The sequence below is a fragment of the Tursiops truncatus genome, chromosome 6, assembly GCF_011762595.2.
Source record: "Tursiops truncatus isolate mTurTru1 chromosome 6, mTurTru1.mat.Y, whole genome shotgun sequence".
NCBI classification, from domain to species: Eukaryota; Metazoa; Chordata; class Mammalia; order Artiodactyla; family Delphinidae; genus Tursiops; species Tursiops truncatus.
The window spans coordinates 86,284,566-86,308,926 of NC_047039.1; positions in this window are offsets into that span (position 1 = coordinate 86,284,566).

Here is a 24,361-nt window from a genome sequence, read left to right on the forward strand (position 1 = left end):
ATTTTATCAAGCATAACTTCATAAAAATATCAATTCAAACTATAATTATTGTTATTAATATTATTATTATTTGATATTGTGATAGGCATGACTCCTATTTCAAGAATTATTTCAATATTTCAATTTTGAAGTTTTCAAAATTCTTTAATAGCTAATATTAGACACTTCAGTAGACTCAAATTCCAGTGTTGCATCTAGTTGGAGAGTTTAGAACATTATAAACTACATTTCCCAGATTCCCTTGAAACGAATAATCTGAATATTCCTCTAATGGAAGAACTCTTTTGAGATTTAGAAGAAAGGAGAAGGTAATCTTCCTGTTTTCTAGCTATTACCACTGGTTACAAGGGTTATGATAATGTGTTCTAGTATTTCTAGGTGGCCAGGGATGGTGGTAACATTATTCCTACATCAGAATAGACCCAGTGGTTGCCCCAGACTTATGAGCTTCCCTAAATTTCAAGATCAGTTTGTTATGGGACTCATATGAAAAGCCCAGAATATAAACTGGTTCTATAATCATTCCACTGATTTTATTTAAAATATCTAGAATGGGTCTATTGTTTTCACTGAACTGTGATCAACTATTAGGTTTGTATTACAGAAGATAAAAAAGTTTCAACTCAACATTCTTGAAAAATTACAGTATATACACCCCAAAAAAACTAGTCCTAAATGGAAATTTTTAAAATTTTAATTGAGATACAATTAATATACCAGCAAATTCACCATGTTAACATGTACAATGCAAATTTTGTTTTATTTTATTTTGCTTTTTCAGTACACTGACAAAGTTGTGCAACCATCACCACTATTAAATTCCAGAGTATTTTTCATCACTCCAAAAAGAAACCTTGCATCCATTAACAGTCACTTCCCATTTCCCCATTTCTTCATCCCTTGCTAACTACTAATATACTTTCTGTCTCCATTAATTTACCTATTCTGGAGATTTCATCAATTGGAATCATTCAATAAATTACGTGACTTCTTTTACTTAGTATAATGTTTTCAAAGTTCAATCATATTTAGCATGTATCAGTATTTTACTCCTTTTTTATTTCTGACTAATATTCCATCATATGCATATATCATATTGTATTTATTCATTCATCAGATGATGAACATTTGTGTTATTTCCACTTTTTGACTATTATGAATAATGCTGTAATGAACATATTTTTGTGGAGACATATCTTTTCAATTCTTTTGGGTATATACCTAGAATTGGAATTGCTGGGTCATAGAGTGACTCTATGTATAACTTTTGAAGAACTGCCATACTGTATTCCACAGCACCTGTGCCAATTTGTAATGCATCCCCACTGGCAATGCTTGAGGTTTCCAATTTATCCACATCCTTATCAACACTTGTTATTATCCACTTATTTTTGGAAACTTTGTAGTAGACATAAACTTTACTTCTGACAGCAGGAGACTTGTGATAGATGGATGGGTATGTGATAAAAATGAAGGTTGATGAATGAAAGGTAATGAAATAAAAAAAATCTAAAAAGTCATAGATTTAAAACACTAGAAATTGTGGGTTCCTAGTAATAATTAATTAGGTAATGAACCTTATATTTGCCTGTCAGTTTGGTGAGCATATTTTTCCAAAACCAGAGGTAATTAGAAAAGAAATCAGAATTTCTTTCCAAAACCAGAGATAATTAGAAAAGAAATCTGAATTTCTTTCTTATTTTTTTTTGGTCTGCATGCAGGATCTTCGTTTTGGCACACGGGATCTTTAGTTTCAGCATGTGGGCTCTTCACTGCGGCACGTGGGCTTCTCTCTAGTTGTGGCATGTGCATTTTCTCTCTCTAGTTGTGGCGTGCGGGCTCCAGCGTGCGTGGGCTCTGTAGTTTGTGGCAAGTGAGCTCTCTAGTTGAGGTGTACGGGTTCAGTAGCTGTGGCGCACGGGCTTAGTTGCCCTATGGCATGTGGGATCTTAGTTCCCTAACCAGGGGTCAAACCCGTGGTCCGTGCATTGGAAGGCAGATTCTTTACCACTGGGCCACCAGGGAAGTCCCAGAAATCAGAATTTGTATCAATGAGTAGAAATTATAAAATCTAAACACTATCAGAAAATTTAGGATATATTTTTATGAAATTTGAAGGATTTCTGTCAGGAACAACCATACACAGGAGAAATGAAGATCAACTGTACATCTTCTGTGATATCCCCTTTTTCTGTATGTATTAAATATCTCCTTATTGTAGAAATTTCAATGTATCCTGTTTTCAAAATTTTTTAAATTTCTAATAATAGTGCAACCTAGACATTTTAATTATATTATTTAATGGTTTTTAAGAACATGGGCATTGTAATTCAAGAGGATTAAATCCTGGTTCTGGCCCTTAAAAGCACTGATTTTGAATATCAATTTATTTTTATTTAATATCCAATTTGTAAATAAGGGATATTATATTTTATACACAAAGAATTATTTGAGAAAAAGAAGAAATATTGGACATTAAGTGGGCTTTAGAACAACAGCCAGCAAACATCAGGTTCATAGCAGATCACAGCTATTCTTACTGACTACCCATTTATCTAGAAGGGTTTTGTTTTTTCTGTTAAACTTATTTCATAATGCATTATATATTTATTATTATAGCAAAAAATGGCTCTTTACTTATCTTTTCATCATAGGTATCATCCCAGACAATTAAAAACTTCACTTAAACATGATTTGGTTGTCTGGCTAACAGTCTCTATTTCGAAAATAATGTACTTAAATATACAAATGACCACATATTTTCCATTTACATCTATTAAAATTATTACATAATAAATATTCTGAATTATTTTTCTTCATATTTTTGAGTATTTTCTAAAAGAAGGGTTCATTAAAAGTCTATTTGTCTTGAAGTATATGGATACATTTAGGGTTCTTCATTTACATAATCAAATTTAAACATACACTTCTGAAACAATCTTTTCTTTTTAACAATCTTTTTATAATGAATTAATAGACTTTATATTTAGAACAGTTTTAAATTCACAGAAAAATTGAGCAGATAGTACAGAGACTATCTCTCCCTCATACACATTTCCCCTACTAATATCATCTTGCATTGATATAGTACATTTGATACAATTAATAAACCATTATTGTTATATCATTATTAAAGTTCATTTTATTACTGATTTGTATAATTAGAATTTCTGAAAATAAATTAAATCTACAGATATAGCTTTGTTTATACATCTACCTATGCAAGGATGTACTTCAGCCTCACTCTGCCATGGAACAATGACACCATTCTTAAGGTATTTATATGAATAAATCAGCAGGTAACTCTGTTTTCATACATGTTAGTGCAATTATTCAATCAATTACTGAATATAATTTATTTATGCCATTGTATTAAGGGTCTTAAATTAGCTAAGACAAAATATAATCAGTGGCCATTAATTAAAGTATAAGTGCAAACGGTAACATCTGTAATAATGGTAATAAAAAATAACAATAGTGCTAATAATAATTACACCTAACTTTTTGAGAATTTACTTGTGCATTTCTTCATTTGAGTCTCTTAACATTATAAAGATTTAGCTTTTGGAATCTCTATTTTATACATAAACTGACACACAGATTAAATAACTTGAGCAACATACAGCTAGTACACTACAGAAGTGGGATTTGAAACAAAACTATCTGATTCTAAAAACCATTATGCTATAGCCACAAATTTATGCTTACTTTTTCCCTTGTGCCAACCCCCCAAACTTCCTAAATTACTCTTCTGCGAACAAGAAGAAAGTGAACTAAAATTTTATTTATTTATTTATTTTTAATTAATTTGTTTTATTTTTGGCTGTATTTATTTTTATAACTTGTGAAAGTATTACAATATCATAATACTGAATAGTAAGGATTTTAAATGAGTAAAATGAATGCAGAATGTGATCCAGTGGGTACTAAATATTGCCTACTTTCTATATAATGGATCTTAAAAGAGAAAAGTTGTTCAAGCAGGTTATCCTTGATCCTAATTTTGAATTTATCTTTTCCTTTTTTTAATACACTTAAAATTCTTTATAAAATATTTCAGTGTATGTGCACCTGTGCTGGAAGTGACCACATCTTCCACAACTGAAAACAACATTTCTATATACAGGTCATTTATTTCATTTGCCCAGACATAACTACCTGTATTGTTTCTCTGTAAACAACTGGAAATAATTCATCAATCTCAGAAAAAGTGGCTAATTTTCACTAATTAGTGATGGGTTTCTGCAACATGATAAATTGTCTTTCTACCATGTGTCTATAAGTAATTTAAAACATCCCTTTAATAACACACAGAGCAAAATAACCATCACAAACATTTTTGGTAGGTTTGCAAGCTAGAGCCTGAGAGTGTTGAAGAATATTTGGGAAAATATTTTTTTCAGTAACAAAATTAAATTAAGTTTGTAAAAGAGTTTCAAATCCTCAACTATCAAATAATAAGTAAATAATTAATTCCTGTGGTTGATGAAATAAGAAATAGCTGCATAAGCATATAATATGAGTGTGATTGTCAAAGGAAACATCTCAGGGATATAAACGTTGTTGGCTCCTCAATGAGCTACAGAGAGATATATGAAACATATAGTAGGAGGCAATTAGGTTTATTAAAAGCATCTCAGGTCTACTTGGTTTTGTATTTAACTTTTTAAAATGTAGTCCTTGATAAATTGTTAAGTATACTTAACAAATACATTTTAAAAGATAAATTAAATAATATGTAGATTATACCCATCTATGTCTTAAAGGCTCTGAGAGATAACAGTAGCTATGATTTATTAAGAAAGTATTTCAGTGGTTATGCCAAGGACTTTGGTTATTACTTAAGGGTGGATATAAGACCTCACTCTCCAGAAAAGGAACCAGAGGAAATAAAATATAAGACTTAACAACATTGTTATCTCCTGCATAAGCAATGGAGAGTTACTGAAGGATTCATAGCAGAGTTCATGTCTGAGAGAAGTCTTGAAGGATAAGAATTTCAAGAGCTGGACTAGGTATGGGAAGAACATTTTGCGGAAGGGAAAAAAGAAAGAATTGTGTTATGTATGTAGGAACATAGACATATTTGAATATTATTGAAGAAATAATTAGAAAGAAACGTAAGTCAACTAATAAGTTATTTTGAAAATATGAGAGGGTGGTATTATTTGGGGAAAAACAAACAAAATTATAATCATTCATTCACTCACTGAAAAAATAGGTATTTCAATAAGTGCCAGTCATTGCAGTTATCAAATAAACTACAGTTTATTGGGGAATATGGATTAATAAAAAGACCATTAAATTGTACTCTAGTAAATTCTACATTAAGGGTAAGTTTTTTTGAAGGACATAGGAACACATAGGATAGTCACCATTGTAAGGCATTTAGAAGTTATAAAGGAAGTTATGATTAAGCTCATTAAAATAGCTGGGAAACATTATTCAAAATAGCAGAAACAGCATGTGCAAAGTATAGAAACTAACAATGACCATGCTACATGCAAATTTTTCTATATGCCAGAAAACTGAGAATAAAGAATGTAGAGGGCTTCCCTGGTGGCGCAGTGGTTGAGAGTCCGCCTGCCGATGCAGGGGACACGGGTTCGTGCCCTCGTCTGGGAAGATCCCACATGCCGCGGAGCGGCTGGGCCCGTGAGCCATGGCCGCTGAGCCTGCGCAGGAGCCTGTGCTCCGCAACGGGAGAGGACACAACAGTGAGAGGCCCGTGTACAGCAAAAAAAAAAAAAGAATGTAGAGTACTTTTTCAAAAAGAAAATTAAATGCATGGGCTTTGGTATTCGATAGATCATGATCCAAATCCTAAGACTTAATAATTAATTGTTAAGCCTTAGTCAAGTCAATTAACTTAATTTTTTTCCTCTGTAAAATGGAGATAATAATAGTTGCTTTCTCCTGGGGCACTGCAGGAATTAAAGGGAATTATATAATTCATGCTCAGCTTCTTGCTCAGAGTAAGTACTAGATGAATAAAAGTGGTGATGGTTGTTGTTATGAGCTATCTACGCATGGGGGCCTTGTCTATTAGTCATGGCCTCCTTAGTTCTTAGAATAGTACCTGACACATAGTAAGTTATTAATTAGTGTTTCTGAATAAATGAATGTTCTTACTCAAATTATTATCACAGAATCCAAGGAAAGAAACTTCTGATACAGAGGGTGGCTAAGACTTTTAAATGCATCCATATAAGAACAATCCTGAAATATTATTTTCTTGGATTAAGAAACAAGTAAGTTACTGGTGGTGTCTATAGAAAATCATCAGTTGAGCAATAGGTGAGTAGGAATGAATGAGAAATGAAGCACTATATATACCCAGTATAGAAATACATTTCAAGCTATTTGATCAAAAATAGGAGGACAGAAATAGGACTGTAACTGAAGGAAGAGACATAGAATTTTGTTACTACTGTTTTTCTTTTCCTAAGTTTTAAACAGAGATATCATGGATGAATGAAGTCAGTGATGAGGTAAAAGCAAGAGAGGATATAGATGGAGAATTGGATGATAACTCAAGAAGCATCACATCCACTGTACCATAAGGAAGAAAAAAAACGGTGGGTAGATACAAGTATATTTGTAGATTTAGAGGTGGGGAGGAAACAGTTGCCTCAGCATGCCTGGGTTGCTCAAACTTTGAACATTTAAAAGCTGGGCCATCCTTTGATCAGCTCTTATGAGATAATCTCTGAGCCCTTGAATTATTCTACTTGATAAGAATGTTTTTCTATAAGCTTGAGGGCTTGAGACAAGCTGTACCTAGTTAACCAAATAAATTTATTCTGTTAAGGTAATTTATGATAAGAGGGTTATTTTTGCTGGAGTTGTGGATGTTAGCAGAGAGGGGATATGACTGGAATCTGAGTGGCTGAGATGGGCCCCAAGCACCAGCAGCAATGCATGAATCATAGTTTTCATCTTGTATTGACCAATCTGTTATTCTCTGCTCTAAGGTTTCAGACTAAGGATGTAATCCATATCTTCCCTTAGAGGTAGATGTAGGTCATATGCCTCAAAAAGACTAGAGAAATAAACACAGCTAGCTTGGCAAAGTACCATACTCATCACTCAAAAACCATTCCTAATCACACACATAATTGAAGCTTATTCAGTGAAGTAATTGCTTTACAAGCAAAACAGTGCTTTACTACAATGGTTTCATAGAGAGGAAATACATAATGATAGCATGAGTTCCTATATTCTTAATAAGGAGTCAGCAAACATTTATTTTCAGTAAACAGTCACATAATAAAATAAATATTTTAGGCTTAGTCAAAAGGAAACCATTGTAGCTGATCAACTCTATTATTCTAGACTAAAAGCTGCCAAAGACAATGCATAAACAAGTAAATATGAATGTGTTTCAATAAAAGTGTATTTACATAAACAAGCAGAGAGAGGGATATGACTCTCAGGCTGGATATGGTCCAGGTACCTTGGTTTGCTGGCCTAGGTACTAGATACTACATGTGCATTATCTCACTTAATTTTCACACCTATAGGAAGTAGATATTTTTATTCCTCATTTAAAATAAGTAAACTGAGGAATAGATTGATTGAGCAAAATGTTATTCAGGTAATAAAAAGTAGATCTAGAATTTGTAACCATATTTTCTTGACTTGCTAACCATTATATCTATTAGTCTCTTCATCAAGTGGTTATATTAGTCAAGATTAATATCAGCTCTAAATGACCCAAATCACAAAATAACAGCTTTATTTTTTATTTATTTATTTATTTTTTGCGGTACGCGGGCCTCTCACTGTTGCGGCCTCCCCCGTTGCGGAGCACAGGCTCCGGACGCGCAGGCCCAGCGGCCATGGCTCACGGACCCAGCCGCTCTGCGGCACGTGGGATCCTCCCGGACCGAGGCACGAACCCGCGTCCCCTGCATCGGCAGGCGGACTCCCAACCACTGCGCCACCAGGGAAGCCCCAAAATAACAGCTTTAAAAAATTACAAATAAAGTCAGAAATTTGCCCCAGGACTGAAGTGAGAGAGAACAATGAAAAGACTGCCAAGTTTCTTTCATCTTGTCACTCTTGTGATTCTCATCAAGAACCTTTTCAACTTGTGATTCAGGATTCCTACTCAAGCCCCAGCTATCATATCCATACTATAGTCAGAAGGTAAGAGAAAGGGAATGCTATTTGCATTAATGAAATGCTATTTGCATTAATGAAACTTCCCCCATGCCATATACAATGTTCCCATTTTTCTATGACCACAATCAAGAAACCTGGGAAATAAAGTCTTTATTCCAGACAACTACATGCTCAGGTAAAAGACATACATTTTGTACCTATAGAAGAAGGGCAGAATTGAAATGGGGGAACTGGCAGACAAGGAAGGTGTTGTATGTGGGTTTTACATAGGCTCTGCCATCTAGTTTATACCACAGTCTAATGAAAAACACTCATAGGTGCATTAAATAACTTTCCTAAACCTGCGTAGTTAGTAAATGGCAGGTCCTGGAAATAAATCCAGCTAAGAATGATCTCTATTCCATATAATTTTCACTAGAGGAGTGATTTTTAAATATTTAAGAGTTTTCAAGATGACATAAGGATCTGACAAAAGCTATACTCCATAGAAAAACATTTGTACTAATAAGACTTCTTTTAAAACTTCTGAGGGCACTGTCTGTGAAACCAAAAACATAACATTACAGCAGTGATTCTTACAATGGTGTGAAAAAAAATGGTAACTTGTTTTCCAGAGCTTAATCAGAATTTGTGTTGAGACAGTGGAGATGGATATATCTATGTTTACCTATTCCTAGGCTGCTGGTCCATGTTAGCAAGGCCCCAGAAGATGCAAGAGCCTTATTAAAGAACTCTCTGTCAAGAAACCTGAACTATGTCTTGCTCCTCAAATTCTCTCAAATGCAAATGATTTAAGAACATGACATCAGATTTTAATGCACCTTTTTTCTTTGATGCTTTCACACAATTTAAAAAATTGACCCCAATATACAGTTTTAGGGGTGTGTGTGTGTGTGTATGTATGTGTCTGTGTGTATGGAATGTGAAAGGACACCTAGCTCTCTAACCTTCAAACATTTCTGAGAAATATAAACATTCTAATTATTATCCATTTTTTAAGATTAGGAAATTGAAGAAGGTGTAGGTGGAAGGAAATAGCTTTCCTCAGATCTCAGAAGCAAATGAACCAATACTAAATCTTCAATCTCAGTCAATGGTTTGCTTTTACATTAAAAGCAGGTCAAATCCTAAATTGTTGCACTTTCCCTAAGTAATAAATTATATGCATTCAAGAAAGCATGTGAGTAGTTAATATTAGTCTGTCTTGGAAAAAAACTATATATGCAAATAAGATATTTACAAGGGAACTTTGACTGTAAACACTGTGATTATCTTGGTAACATTCTATTATATCCATTTTAAAACTGGGTCATAATTTTTCAGAGGCATGAAAGCATTACTTCTTTTTCCTTCCTTTAGGATACAGATAGTTCGGTCACCATATTTTGACATTGCACTTACCCAGAGAAAATTATGAGGAATTAAATGTAAAAGCTTTCCTGCCCACCAACACCCCCCGCCCCCGCCCCCCCCCCCCCCCCCCCCCCACCAATCCCCTGGAGTTCTTCCTTTTCAGAGAAAATCATATGGAATTAAATAGTGTTGGGGTTGGAAGGAGCATTGAAGGTTACCTACTTAAACCACCTTTCTGAAGCATGAATTGAATACTTGATTATAATGAATGACAGTTGTAACAAATATAATTTTAAGGAAAAACAGTTAAGATTCTAGAATAGTTTCTGTATATAACAATGAAAGCAGAGGAATTTTCATAAAAACTTTTAATCCATTAAGGCCAGGACGGTACCACAGCTTTCCTCTCCCATTCAAAAATACAGAGATTTTGGTACACAGATAAGGATGATGATAAAAAGAAAAAGCCAAAATCCTTGGGAGGCAGCTGCCACCCAAGTAAGAGGGAATGATTTGAAAATCTCAAAGAGAATACATAGGTTACATAGCCTGCCCCATTGGTGACTTCTATATATTGTTTATTTATTTATTTTTAGAATGGTGGTGGTGGTAGTAGGGGATAAAGTACAAGGGAAGGAAAATCGGGACATTGACAAAAGAAAGACCAGAAAGGTAGATCGGGGCTTTTGTGCTGATAAATCATATGAGGGAAGTTTTCTCTTTCTTGTAGGGAATTAAATCTTATAATTGATCAATAAGTATAGTCTCACATCTATGTCCTAAAGATATTCAAGTGAGAAAAAAGTATATTTAGAGGGTGTTGAAAATATATTTATTAAAAGTAGCGGGAGTGCAAGTTTTTTTGTTGTTTTGTTGTTGTTGTTTTGGCTGCATCGGGTCTTAGTTGCGGCACACGGGATCTTCGTTGAGGCATGCGGGATCTTTTTCATTGCAGTGTGTGGGCTCTTCATTGTGGTGCACGGGCGCGCAGGCTTCTCTCTAGTTGTGGCATTCGGGCTTTCTCTCTCTAGTTGTGGGGTGGGGGTTCCAGGTCATGTGGACGTTGTAGTTGTGGTACGCAGGCTCCAGAGCACGAGGACTCTGTAGTTTGTGGCACGCGGGCTCTCTTGTTGAAGCGCGTGAGCTCAGTAGCTGTGGCATGTGGGATTAGTTGCCCCACTGCATGTGGGATCTTAGTTCCCTGACCAAGGATCAAACCCACATCCCCTGCATTGGAAGGCAGATTCTTTACCACCGGGACAGTCCCTGGGAGTGCAAATTTATTATTGCTCTCTTATACCTGCCTTCTGCATAGAGTATAGCTGTACAATTTGGACAGAGTAAATATCACATTCACCTGGAAAAATCTTCTGACAATACTTGTAGTTCCTAAGATAGAATTCATACATTTTTTTCTCTCTTATGTTACAACATTCAAATGTGTGTTCTCTATGTTTCTGTATGGTAGTTATTTGTATGTAAGCTTGGCTCCGTCAATGGATCAGTAGGTGACGAGGCCTCATTTTGTTTAAAGAGGCACCACCCTCACAGGTATCAAGAACATAGCACAGTGCAAAGAATGGCATCAGCACTAAAAACCTTCTGAAGAAACACTTGAAATTTGATTGTAAGACGCTTTGATAGATAAGGGAAGAGTGATAGAACATGGAAATTAGCGAAGATTTTACTGCACTAATTTTCTGGTACCAAACTTTTACTTGAACCATCTTTTCCATTAAATGTTCCATCTTAATGTGTCGAGGAATTCCAAAGTTTTAGATATAAGTTTGTTAGATTCCAGTGTATTTATTATCTATTTTATATCAGTTCCAAACTTATCTGAACAATACAGTCAATTAGCTAAGCTTCAAACATACAAAAAAGTGTTAGGGAATTATATTCTTGTATCATTTCTTCTCTCCAATTATCTCCCAAAATTTGACTCATGCAGGTGTCTACAACCTGAGCCTGTACCCATTCTCAGTTAATCCGGTCTGGAATTTGTATTGGATTCTTCCTTGTACTTGGGCAAATATTTTAATTTCTTTTAATATCAGTTACCTCTTCTATATAATAAGGTTGCTGTAAGGATTAAATTATATCATCCATGTAAATGCTTAGCCAAGTGCCTGGAACATAAAAAATAAATAAATAAAAACAATGAAATTTAACCTATTATTATTATTACTATCAGTATTGATACAGCTGTTGCTGCTACTGTTGCTGCTGCTGTTACTACTACTTCTATTACTACTACTTCTATTACTATTTCTAAACCAGAAAATAGGTACAATTTTAGTCTCCTGGTTTGGGTATGCAGTGCTGCAATATTTATTTTCACTAATTTATTCTCTTAACCTTCCTCCTTGCATCTCTTTTCTCTTTTCTCCAGGTCGAACCACCAAGATCTATGAAATGAATCTTGGCTTCAGGAGACCTCAGAGAAGGATTACCTTTTCATGGGGTCTTTTATGGCCCTGAGTTCATGTAGTCAAGCCAGGCTATCTAACCGGTTAAGCCAGGTGAAAGCCAGCAGTAAACAAAGCAGCCTAGAGAGTACCAATTTTAGAATTGTTTAAAGCTACAATTCACATTATTGTTGTGTAAATAAATTATTTGGGAGAATTGCAGAGAGGGCAGGTGTCTGTATCTAAGTTAGAGATTCTGAAGCAGCATGATTTTGCTACCCAGGGAACATGTGACAATATTTTGAGGCCTTTGGTTGTCAAAAGATAGAAGGGAGGTATGACTGTCACCTAGTGAGTAGAAGCCAGAGACGATGCTAAACATACTACATTCACAAAACAGCCCTGCACCAAAAAGAAATACATGACACAAAATGTCAACAGTGACAATGTTGAGAAACTGATCTAAGCTGAGGCATATCAAAAGAAAGCATTATACAGGGAAGCTAGAGTTGAGAGCAGCTTTGGGTGAAAATCAACAGTTTCAGCAAAAACTTCTGAGAAAAATATACATTTTCAAAAGCTATAAAACTGTTGAATCAGTAGAGTGGCTGCCAGATAGTGCTGCAGTAGAACGAAATAAACAGAAAACTACAATAAAATTATATCTGTGACATAATGAAAGGGTAGATTTAGCAAAAAGGCACAGGGAAAAGAGGAGAGAATTAGAGAATGGAGGGAAAGGTGCTGGTGGAAGAAAATTATTGGCAAGATGGTGGAGGAAAAGATTCACCTTCTTCTTTGCCTCATCTCTAACCTTCAAGGACGCTTTGTGATTGTTTCAAAGCCCTGGGATAAGGGACCAGAACTCTGGGCTGGAATGTGTTTTCTCAATGCCTAGTTGCTTGAGGCAGATTTCACTTCAGATAATGGAAAACCATCTCTTTAGTCTGAGGAGCAATAGTGCCCATATCTGAGCTCAAGTTCAACTACATGGAGCCTTGGTTCTTTCTATTCCCTTTTATGTACAGTGGGTCTCCTTCTTTTTATCCACTACCAACAGAAGAATCAAATTTTAGTGATATTTATGACATATCTGTTCAGTAATGAGGACCCCCTAGGATCTTTTCCACTTCCTACTCTTCTAAAATCCATTTTGTTGGTCAGGACAACTCATATTCCATTGGATGGAATCCAATCATATAGTCCCTCTTAAATGTAAGAAAGGAAGATAAATGATAAACGTAGACTAGCTATAATCCCACAAGGAATATGAACAATGACTGGTGATCATCTAGTAAACTAATTGGTAACATATTCACTGAGAATTGAATCTATCATGGGGTATGTGTGTGTGCGGGGGGGTACCCATTAAGTATAATCTCCCACTTACAGTTTCTGCCCAAATATCAAAGAATTTGGTTTTAGTATTAAATCTTAATTGTCTTTTTTTTCTCTTGTATATGTGGGTTCAATTTTACTCTTATTGACTTGTTGGAAGGAAAGAAACCACCATTACAAAATCGGAGATCTTTTTGCTCTTAACAACAGTGAAAAAAATGCTTCAAAATAAAAAAGAACCACACACACACACAAAAATACTGCTTCGTCTTAGCAAAAAGATTGCCAGACTCCAGTCAGCACGCAAGAAGGGCCCTCTGAGAAGTTCCTCTTTTGCTGCTGCACAGACATAATGGGTCTGGGATCCCAACTTCAAGTGCAGCCAAGAAAGGGGAGATGATATATGGCTATATGGTCATCACACAAACATTTTTAGTGTATTAATTTGCACAAAACTCTCTTGCAGTTTCTAATCTCTGCGAATGTCAAAGTGATTTCAATATCACTAATTCAAGAGATAAACTCTAAAGATTAGTAGGTACAGAACCAAAAGCAAAAGCAAATATTCCCACTATTACCTCCAGTTGTTTGATATGATTAGTGCTCTGTTCAAATAGTTATATAATATGCAAAACAAGTTTGAGAAGCACATGATAATTCTAATAATACATAAATTAGAGAGTAAGCTTTTAAATATTTTCCTTATTCATGAAGTTATTGCTCCAAAAGGCTTACTTTGATATTCATCCTAAATGTTCTCTGGCACTTTTAACATTCAGACATTCTTGAGAATTTTAGCAGCAGTTTTGAAATAAAATTCATGACATTATTCATGCATGCAAAATTCCCCATACTGTATATGAGAAACCTTCTAAGAAAAAATACCAACATCTGAAGATCCTATGAATTAAATGGAAGAACAATCCTAATGCTAATTATCAGTCTTAAGGAAACACAGCCAATTTTTTTAGAATATAAAATGTCAACTGTAAGTTATGTTGAAGAGAATGAATTGTATAGAGTTAGGCCTTGCTTTAAATCACAACTTTGGCTCATATACGTTTGTTCATTTATTCAACAAATATGCCCCACCTTCAAGCACTGTGCTGCAAAACTACAGGCAGACTGTTTAACTTCTCTAAGCTTTTGTTTCATTACTTTAAAAAAATGGTTAATATTATCTATAACCAGGGTGACTGTAAAACCTGTATTAATACTCAGTGTAAAAGGGCAAACAAAATGAATATAAGATTCCTATTTTGCTTTGAATGTGTGATCAAATTTCCAAATCTTAGATTAAGAAACAGCACATACGTCTTTAAAATGAGCTGATCGTGACAGTGAATAATTTAAAATAGTTTCACAGTAGTAGATTTCTTCTGTAAACTGAAGAGCAGTATAACTCTAATAGAATGAATATCATCAATTTTGGTGTAAGAAAGTGGTTAAATCAATCTCAATCTCTCCACGCTGGTTGCAGAAGTGCCTCATATTTATGTTTCTTCTTAGTTTTAGTTTATTTTTTAAAGCTCTGTAATATTTACCCTCATAAACCAGCTAGTTTTCCAAACGTATGACAACATACAAGATGCTTCTTTTGTGGAGCAACGTAGTCAGCCACAGGCTGGGTCAGAACAGCTCCACTCCTAAAGTTGAGTACAGACATCAGTCTAGTCTCCCAATCCCTACATTGTACATTCCTAAGTAATATAGTGACATTTCTTTTTTCTTTCTTTTGCTATTTTTTTTCTTTTTCTTTTAATCAGTGGAAATTATTTTAGGAAGAACATAAACCCTTTGAGAAAAGGAAAAATTGTTTGCTTATGTCTTTTCCTCCTAGGAAGTTTCCTGACCGCCAAATAAATTTGACTATATGCTGCCTAAAGGTGATCTCTGTATACTACTGGACCATCTTTATGAGGATATAAAGACCCTGTGTATACTTATTCAAGGAGGGATAATACCTGTCTCTCCTACATTTTATAACTGAGAAGGGCCACTTAATTCTTCCTGGAACAAAGATGATTTCTTGAAATTTTTTAAATTGAATATACAGAAATTAGAGACGACAAAGGGGAGAAAATCCCAAATCACCTATGGTTAGACCACTAATAACAAATGTTTCAGTGCTATCACATGTGCTTCACATCACACACACACCACCACCACCACCACCAACATGACAGATACAATGAAAGCCTCCTGTGTTCTATTTTACCTTCCTATTACTGTCCCTTCTCAAAAGTATTTTTTTCCTGTCTATATTTTCATAATTTTTCTACTAAATATATAGTCATGAAAAATATATCATTTTGAATGATAATGTAACATTTTCCAACATGCCTCAGTCACTTGATATTATGTAATTCATTTTAACTTTATGCAATGTTCCATTTGCAAAAATTCCATAATATCTTTATTCAATTCACTATCCATGGTGTATAGGTTATTTCCATTACTCTTGATATTTAGTTCTGCAATGGATCCTGGTGCATATGTATAAGACTTTCTCTATGGTATCCAACTAAAAGTGGATTTATTGGGTTATTAATAATTTATACTTTCAGCTTCACAAAATATTGTTAATTGCTCTTCAGCTGGTTTTTCCAATTTAGGCACTCATGGGAATTGCTTTTTGTTCCTCAGTTGGTATTGCCAAACTTACTAATTTTTGCCCTCTGATAGATTTGAAATAGATTATTGTGTTTTAATTTTCCTTGTATTTATTTAATGCAAAGTTGAGTATTTTTTAAAAATCCGTATTGACTCTTCTGATTTCCTCTTACTCAGTGGCAATTCTTATACTTTTCCTTTTTCTATTAGCTTATTTTTATCATGTAGTTTTTTTAAAAATTCTGAATATACATCCATTTCATACATATATATGTGGAGATATATATATATCCACATATACATAATATCATGTCCTACTCTATGACTTGTCCTTTAGCCTTGTTATATTGTATCTTTCACCCCCCAAAATTGCTTTTGATATAGCAAAATATATCAATATTTTATTTTGTGAACCATGCTTTCTATAAAATGCCTTTAAAAAGTTTTTCTACTGGGCTTCCCTGGTGGCGCAGTGGTTGAGAGTCCGCCTGCCGATGCAGGGGACACGGGTTCGTGCCCCGGTCCAGGAAGATCCCACATGCCGCGGAGAGGCTGGGCCCGTGAGCCATGGCCGCTGAGCCTGCGCGTCCGGAGCCTGTGCTCCGCAACGGGAGAGGCCACAACAGTGAGAGGCCCGCGTACCGCAAAAAAAGAATGCACAATAAGGGCATTAACATACTACCTCTTTATGCATGTAACTCAAGTATTTTCCTTTCCACTTGTTGAGTCAAATCACATTTATTTATGGAGTTCAAGTATAAGAAAGAGGGAATATGTTATTTTACTTGCTGAAATTATGGCCAGTGCTTTGAGACACATATTTAGGATACAACAGAGAACTGAAACAGACTGTAGGTACTTCATCTGTCTCTGAGTCATAGCTGTCATATGCTTATTGAATAAAATTTCTATTACTATGATATTAAAGAGTAAAACAGATTTTAGGGGACACGTACATGGATCTTGGCACCAGTAGGAGTCAGTGCTTATTAAATGAGTGATTATCATGTAAGGTAAAGGATAGTTCACTCAACTAAACATATCTCATGATTTATTATATGATTTTCTCAGGTAAAATGCTTTACTCACCTTCTGAAGAAATCAGTGTATGGAAGGGGACATTGACATTGGACCATGTCAGCTGAGTAGACCAAGGGTGATTGAGCTATAGGATGATCCATGACCTAAGATGTGTCCTGGAATAAAAGGCAATACCCAGCTAATACTTACTAGCTGAGACAATGAAATATGTTCTCCAGGATTTGACCTGGGAGTTGAGATACGACTTGCTTGTTGGCAGCATGCCAGAAAGTGTAGCCGAATCATGTCAGTGGCAGAACACAAGAATGAAGGTTTTCAAACTGCTGAGCTGAAGTCCCCAGAGCTACTTCTGACTTCAGAACCAGCAATAATAAGAGCATCGAATAAAATAATAGAACACTACCACATTACACCAAATAAATAAATAAATAACATTGGCAATACAAAGCATATATAATGAACTTTCATATATCATTTATAGCTTGTTTCTATAAACCATCCATGGTAGGCTGAATGTAAGTCAGAGTTATTAGAGATGAACAAAATACACACTAAGGCAGGCTTTCTGAATTATGTAGGTTGTTCTTTTAAAAGGTAGTACAAGATTTATTCTTATCAAAAGGGCTAAAGGAAACTTGGCTTTCTGACTTATGAAAGATCTTAGAAACAACCAGGAACTCTGGGATAGAAACACCTGTTTCCCCAAAATACCAATGATAGGATTTTTATCATAGCATAAGGTGGCCTAGAAACTTTTCTAGATTACTAGGATCAGGCATATTTCATTGTCAGAAAGTTCTTCCTTATTTTAACCTGAAATCTGCCTGTTACCATTTCTCCATCCTTTCCTCTTAGGAATTTTCTGGACTTCTAATTAAGTTTTACCACATGCACCCTAAGACCAGCTCTATACATTCCTGGGGCATTTTTATGGGGTATATATTTCTGTCTCTTTTGCTCACAGAAGCAAGGTCAAATAAAATGATGCTATGCTTTAAGGAAAAAAGTATATCTACTCATCACAACTAAGGTCAATGATGAAGAGAGCAGAATTGTTCCCCCAAAAATTAGGTTTCCCCAGAGTTCATTGAAATTGTCTATTTTAATTTACACAGAAAGAAATATAAAAACCTGATAAAGTTGTCCACATCAGTAGATAGAAATCTCTCCCCTTTGTTATTTTTACAAAAGTATGAACAAAGTAAGTACTATTAGTAATTATTGCAGTAAATACAAGGCTCAAAGTGTCAAGCAGGACTTCACTAAATTCTAGTGAATTTGTTAAAAAATGCAGATGGGGGGAGATATGGAAGATGATATACATCTAAATATTTGCTTAGAAGGAATTTATTTCTTATGAAATCAAAGATTTCCAATTTCTAATGTTATCTCAAAGAAAAAGTGATAGCCCATTGGTTATTCCTATATTCTCATCCGTAAATCCTTTCTTCTTCTACTTCTGCCTTGGGTTAACCATCCTCTTCAAGAAGTCAAATCCTGTGGATGAGGATATCAACCTTCCACTTAGCTGCCATGTCTCTACTGATAAAAGCTAAACAAGTAACAGTAACTTGAACTCAGAAGTATACATCAAGCCACTGTTAACATCTTTCATTACTAGAGAGAGTACTGTGAAGTAACAAATTACCCCCTCTGCTCAGTCATCCTCCTCACCTTTGATTCAATCACAGTTTTGGTACTCAGTTACAATAGAGCTAATAAAAAGAAAATTTTATTTTCACTCAATAATTCCTTTTGCTTTTCTAAGGTATTACATCTCTCTGTGCAAATTTCATTCCCTATGATTTCTCTCTGATTGCTTCTTGGAATAGCAAAGCAAATTCCTTTGTAATTATAGGCTGATATCATTATTAAAAAGCACACCACTTTTTCAATACAAATTATAGGTTATGTCCATTGTATAAGTGTATTTCAAAATATAGTATTTACTCATACTGAATTGGATTGGTCACTGAATCTATGATTTATCAATCTTTGTATTATAATGAAGTAGACAAGGGGCCCTTGGAAGTTATAAAATTTCTAATTTGCTTTGATCTTTAGAGAGGAAAATTTTAAAAAGAAAAAGTGATTTTGTTCTGCCTGACGACAAGATTTATTGTCTATGTTTATACTTTTCAGTATGTATTGGTGATAAAAACTGAAGACAGAATGTGATGTCATTTTGGCAGAACAGTATAATAAATGAGGTAATCACTCAATTAAATAAAGATATCATATAAAGTTGGAAACCTTTTCTGATTTTCCAGTTATATATGCATAGGTCCCATAACACACAGTATATTCTTACATGCATACAAACATACATGTATGTATAATATATGTCCACATATATAATACATCCATACATTATATATTTAAAAAGATATTTCAAACACTAAAGAAAACAATTATAATTTAGATTATTTTGAATCCACCCATACCCAACAGAGAAATAAAATTTGCCAATTGCAGATAAGAAATCTGAGTTTCTGATAGGTAAAATATTTTGTACAAAGAACCCAGGAGGTAGGAGTAAAGCTAGACTTTGAAATCAGATTATTTTGCCTCTAGAGCTAGAGAAGTTTCTATCATGCAATTATTTTTATTAAATGTTTTTTGAATTTCATAGAGTGAATGGCAAGTTCTGGCACTCATGAAACTTAAAAGTAGTACTTTTTGTGATGATGATACAGTGTTAAAGAATATTGAAAACGGTCATAGTAAAGTTTTATATATTCAGTCAAATAAATCAAGATATTCATCTTGGCTGAGAATAAAATATTGAATTGGTGAGAATTAATTCATATACCTATTATGGAAGACACACTCTAGGGTGGTCCCCATGATTCACACACCCTAGAATCCATGACTTTGTGTAATCTCCTCCACTTGAGTTTAGGTAGGACATGTAACTAGTTATCCAAAATGGAGACTGTCCCTGGTGGGCCTGACCTAATCAGAGAAGCCCTTTAAAACAGGGTATAGGGATCAGAGACTCAACTAAGCAGAGATACACTATCTTTGCTGCTGGCTTAGAATAAACAAGCTGCAAAGAAATAGATTCTTCCTATACTCTTGGGATGCTTGGAAGTAGATTTTTCCCTGGTCAAGCTCCCAGATGAATATGCAGCCTGGTCGATGTCTTGGTTTCAGCCTTGTGATACTCTTAGCAGAAAACCCACATAAGTCTGCACCCAGATTTCTAACCTACAGAATATGTGAGATAATAAATAGGTGTAATTTCAAGCTCTGAAATTTGTAGTTATTGTTACATAGCCATAGATAACTAATGTACCTATGTAAATAAATAATAATGAATGAAAGGCAGGGTTGAGAAAGAAAAGGAACATTTTTATAATTTTCAAGATTTATAATTATAAAAGTTTTATGCATTTGAAATATATAAATGAATGTGCTAAGTTAAAAAACAAAAGCTTGGATTCATGAAGTCGCTGTTGAACCCTCAAATCCTCTATTAATTTAAAAGTCTGATGGAGAAAGAAAGGAAAGAGGAAAGTCTAATTTATAACTTTCAGATCACATAATAGAGGAAGAAAGTGAGACATCTGCATTCCTACTGAACTTTAGTGGAGTAAAAACACCATATATTATACTTATGAATTCTGAGGGTCTGCCTTTTAAACTGGGTACAGCGGAGATGGCTTGACTCTGCTTCAGAATGTCTGCAGACTCAGACAAAAGACTCAAAAGTCTCAAAAGGTAGGAGCTGTAATAACATGAAGACTCATTTCTTTACTTGACGGAAAGATGATGCTGGACATCAGATGGGTGGCCTCAGTTCTTTTACACATGGGTTTTTCCAGGTTGTCTCTCCACATAGCCTACTATGGGCTTCTTTGGGATCTGATGGCTGAGTTCCAAGTGTGAATATCAAGAGAGTATGAGTGTGAGAGCATGAGGGAGAACAGAATCATGCCAGGGAGAAGCTGCATGTTATGTTCTTTTTAAAACGTAGCCTTGTAAGTCACATAACATAACTTTCACCATGCTCCATTGTTTAGAACAGTCACAAGCCTACCCAGTTCATGCGGAAGGAAAATAGACTCAATCCACTGGTGGGGGCCTGCAATGTTTTTAAAAAACAAGTGGGACCATAAATATTTCTTTAGACTTTTTGGAAAAGACAATCTCTCACTTGTGTATTTTCTGTTCTCTGTAAATCTATATTTGGATCTAGGATTTATTTGACAGGGACTAAGAAACTATTGTCACTTATATATTATGTAATTCATTAAAATGCTAATTTTAACTACTGCAGAACAGTTATTTTAAATTTAAAAAAGAATCTGCAAAAATATGTGTCCTTTAAACCAAGGCACCTTCAAATCCTTATGAATTACAGGGACTCCTTGTCTGTTGTTTCCTTTATAAATTTGTTATGCTTCCTGTAATTTCTGCTCCTAAACTACATTCATCTTTACCTCTCAAGAATGTGGTGTATCTTACTTTAAAAACTGTTTCCTAAAGGATAATTTGCATGTTCATAACATGAAATCTAGTCAAAGACCTATTTTTTTTAAGGAGAATGTTCTCCATAATTTTATGGGAATTACCCTTTCAAGATTGGCCTTACCCAATCTGCTTACATTTGCAAAGGCATCTAAGCAATATTCTATGAACATAACACACATTTGGCTGTCTCCTTATCTTTCTTTGTTCTAATCTCCGTTTACGGAACAACTTGCACTCTTTGTTATTGAGAATACTAGCCACCATATTTTGGTTCCTACATTATTTAGCCTTTCCCACATGGTATGCATTTCTCCATCACACAGAGATGAATTCTTAGTTGTATCTCCAGTGCTTATTATAATATAATACACTATAACATAACAATTAAAATCCTAGACAGTCAAGTGCTTAATTCTCTGGCTACCAGGTCACATATGCTTACTCTGCCTAAGTCTCTGGGATTTGCTTCTACAGCAGATTTACCTAGCTTTTACAACTAATTTTTTCTCAGTCAGATTTGGTGGGATTTGAAACAACTCTGTTGTTTATTTTCCATTTCAAGTACCCAGGTGCACATGCATGCACATACACACACACACACACACACCTTTAGAAATACTCATAATGGAGAGGTCTTTTGCTCAGTTAATCAATAGCAGTAAATATTGTTTAATTGAGGCCTGTGAAATACAAGCAGAATTTGTATAGTCACTGAATTTCAGTGCCTTAACATCTACATATGTACAGGCACATAAAATCATTTCTTGATAACAAAAACTGACTTGGAAAATAACCAAGTTTTGGACAACCCACATTCACGCATTAATTCAGGGATCTAAGTTGATAGACTCTGCCATTTTCAATGCATGGATTTTAAGATCAGCCTGGGAGTTCACACTGAAGTTGGCCAGAAGGGAAAAGACCATGGGAGAATAAAAAGGAATTTCAGTGTTGTAGTCCTGTAATTGATGCACGTCACCACTATTTATATTCCACTGACTATAACTCAGTCACATGAAAATTCCTAAGTACAAAAGAAATCCATAATGGGCAGCCATCCAGTAACAACTCTATGCTACAGAAGGGGGTAATGATTGGGGCTAAGTAAGGTTCAAATTCTGTTCAACTATTTTACTGGAAGAACTACTCTTAAAACAAGATATGTCTGTATTCTGTATTGCAAAATAAACAGGCACCTCAAAAATTATATTTTGAATATGCATTTTTACCACAAATTAGAGACTTTACCACAAATTAAATAGCCACAAGCCATATTTTCTAAGGCAGACTTAGCTTTAGTAGTAAGCTAATGATTTCACTGTCTTAAAAGAAAAATGTTCTAAATGAAACAAGATGTATCTACAATAAAAATTGTTTCTTTTTCAACTCTTCAAGCTTGCATTAAATAACAGGTGATTTCATGGCTGCCTATAGGAATGTCTCTATGTTCAAGAACAATTTATTTAGATAATTATGTGAGAACACATTAACATACCAGTTGCTATATACTGAACGTTGCATTCTCCCCAAATTCATATGTTGAAATACTAATTCCCAAGATGATGGTATTGGAGGTGGAGCCTTTGGAAGGTCATTAGGTCATGAGGAAGAAAACTCATAAATGAGGATAGCAGCCTTATAAAACAGGTCTAAGACTACCTCACCAACTTCTACCATGTGAAGATACAATGAGAAGTTGGTAGTCTGCAACCTGGAAGAAAGTCCTCCCCAGAACCTGACCATGCTGGCAATCTGATCTTGGACTTCCTGTCTCCAAAACAGTGAGCAAAAAATTTCTGCTGTTTATGAGCTACGCAGTCTATGGCATTTTGTTATAGCTGCCTGAATGGCCTAAGACAGCAGTTCCCAACCTTTCTGGCACCCGGGACCAGTTTTGTGGAAGACAATTTTTCAACAGACCAGGGTGGGAGATGGTTTTGGGATGATTCAAGTGCATTACATTTATTGTGCACTTTATTTCTATTATTATTACATTGTAATGTATAATGAAATAATTACACAACTCACCATAATGCAGAATCAGTGGGAGTCCTAGGCATGTTTTCACTTGCCACTCACTGACAGGGTTTTGATATGAGCCTGCAAGCAACTGATTTATTATGGTCTCTGTGCAGTCAAACCTCTCTGCTAAGGCTAATCTGTATTTGCAGCCACTCCCCAGTGCTAGCTAGCATCACCGCCTCAGCTCCACCTCAGATCATCAGGCATTAGATTCTCATAAGGAGTGTGCAACCTAGATCCCTCGCATGCGCAGTTCACAGTAGGGTTCGCGCTATGAGAATCTCATGCCACTGCTGATCTGACAGGAGGTGGAGCTCAGGCAGTAATGAGAGTGATGGGGAGCAGCTATAAATACAGATGAAGCTTCCCCTGCTCACCGGCCACTCACCTCCTCCTGTGCAGCCAGGCTCCTAACAGGCCAGGACCAGTACCGGTCTGTGGCCCGAGGGTTGGGGACTCCTGGCCTAAGATATTATTTTTCATACATTAATACTAATCACTCATTTTACCTTGAAAACAGGCAGTTATGCTAATGAACAGAATTAAACTTGTTCACATGATAAAATGATCCTGCATGATGCAAGGTGTTTTGTCAAAAAATTATTTCAGTGTGTATTTCTTTATTGAAACAATGTAAGAAAAAATGGTAGAAAAACCTCACCTACTATATAATAAGAATGACACATTGCCCTATAAATCTGATATATGAGAACTAACTAAATATGGTAACCTTGAGAATAGGGTTAAAAACAAATTGAAATGCCAGATAATCTAAATTCAAAAGACTTTTAGGCTATGCTTTCCTTTAAATCATGCCTTGTTTTTTTCAAAATCTAACACTAGATAGACCCTGCTAGGTATTTTTCCCAAGTGAAATATATACACTATTTAATAGGGTCAAGAGATTTAAAGTTCTAACAATATTTAGTCCATGCTATTCCTAAGGAAAGGATATACACTACAGTCTCTGAGACAACATATCA